Source organism: Ornithorhynchus anatinus, chromosome 20 (genome assembly GCF_004115215.2).
Source record: "Ornithorhynchus anatinus isolate Pmale09 chromosome 20, mOrnAna1.pri.v4, whole genome shotgun sequence".
Lineage (NCBI taxonomy): Eukaryota > Metazoa > Chordata > Mammalia > Monotremata > Ornithorhynchidae > Ornithorhynchus > Ornithorhynchus anatinus.
In genome coordinates, this window is record NC_041747.1 from 8,097,948 (window position 1) to 8,099,496 (window position 1,549).

The 1,549-nt window shown below is 50.7% G+C and overlaps 1 long non-coding RNA gene across 1 annotated transcript; it reads right to left on the reverse strand.

The window, feature by feature from the left end:
* Positions 1-397: 397 nt before the first annotated feature.
* On the reverse strand, positions 398-1,331 carry LOC120639049. The gene is made up of 2 exons (XR_005661196.1): positions 1,073-1,331; positions 398-943 (listed from the first exon to the last, which is right to left on the reverse strand). It is a non-coding gene; the product is annotated as an uncharacterized LOC120639049 (long non-coding RNA).
* Between the last annotated feature and the right edge of the window lie 218 nt (positions 1,332-1,549).

Genomic DNA, 1,549 nt, shown 5'->3' on the forward strand with positions numbered 1-1,549 from the left:
GATTCGAGTAGAAATATTGAGAGAAAATGTCAAGAAGTTTGTAGACCTGAAAATATGATTAAGATTTTTTCATATCTATTCAAGAAATCAGTCAGTGACTTCCCTCATATGTTGGATGAAAAATAATTTTTTTGTTATGGGCCAAGGGTCCCAAAAATAAAAGTTATTTTCAAAAAGAATGATGACACTGAAGTGCAGGTTGCTGACTGTAGTTTATAAATATCGAAACTCTCCCAGCGGCTAAATATCACGGTGGCATGATGGAAATGACTAGCGTAAACAAAAAAAAATTGGAGTGGGGAAGTAAACTTTATGGAGGGATTGGCTAAGACAGTCAGAAGTGGAGTTTGAAAGGTGAGACGTGAAGCTACTCAACGATTCCCGAGAAGATAAAACATTAAAATTTCGTTTCGCTTTTTAATTATAACCTTATAGTCTCTCAGTAAAGAAATCCTCGAAAATTATTCTCGGGAGTCACCCTAGTAAGTGGGTGTATTTCCCCACCCATTTCCAAGCAGATTGCCCCTCAAATGAGACTCCCTGCTTACTGAGGCGAGCGTTTTGAGAGCGAGAACGAAAACGGGAGGGGAGGGTACCATTTCCTGCTGCCTGGAACTTCCCAGGCGGAGACTTGGTTAGCAGCGCAGGACGGCGGGTGCGGGGCCAGCTGTGGTCCGCGGGGTTGCTCCTCAGACCCGCTTGCCGGCAGCACGTGTACAAGTTCCAAATTATGGGAAGGGGTGAGGTCCAGATGACATTTTTGAAGTGTATCGCCTGTCCACCCCGAGATAGGTTTTCCTTTACCCAAGGATAGTCTCGGGCATTGCAGTCTAGAGCCAAGCGGCGAGGAGCGCAGGTCTCCGCCAGGATCTTAAGGGTCCATCCTTTGCCGGGAGCGCTATGGTCCAAATTCAGTCACGCCCAATTGTCCAACTATACTTCCCTGCAAGTGAGGAAGGCAGGTGGGTAAGTGGCAAGGAGAGCTGGGCAAGGGGTTCGAGGAAAAAGAAAGGCTTGCCAGTGGTCAGTCGCTGCTCTGATCCGGGGGGATCCGGGACCCTGATCCACTTACCTTACTACCGCTCGTCTAAGTCACAGAGTATTGTCCGGGAAAGGAGGGAGTGTCTCCAAAATATGTTTTAGCGTTGTGGGGGCTTTTGGTTTTGTTTAATTCCCAGGCAAAGTAAGTGAAAGAATCGTCCTTTGTAAGTGAGGCTCGCTGTCCTGAGCAGCTCTAGGAGCTCCGGCTGTATTACTACTACTACTACTACTACTACTACTAATGGAAGAGGCACCAAACTCTTGCTCCTCAGCCTTCCCTGTGCCGGCCCCTGCCGCTGCGGACGGGGAGGGACGGAGGAGGAGGGAGCGGAGGCGGGATGGGTGGGAGGGTGGGTCTCCGTGAGCCCGGAGCGCAGCGCCCGCCTCGGCTCTGAGTGCCCAACCCAAAACGCCCAGAGAAACTGCTTGCAGAGCCCCCTCCCCTTCTCCTCGCGCCAAATCCCCCAGCCCCCAGCTTCTCCCCGCAAGGCCCATCGACCGAAACGCG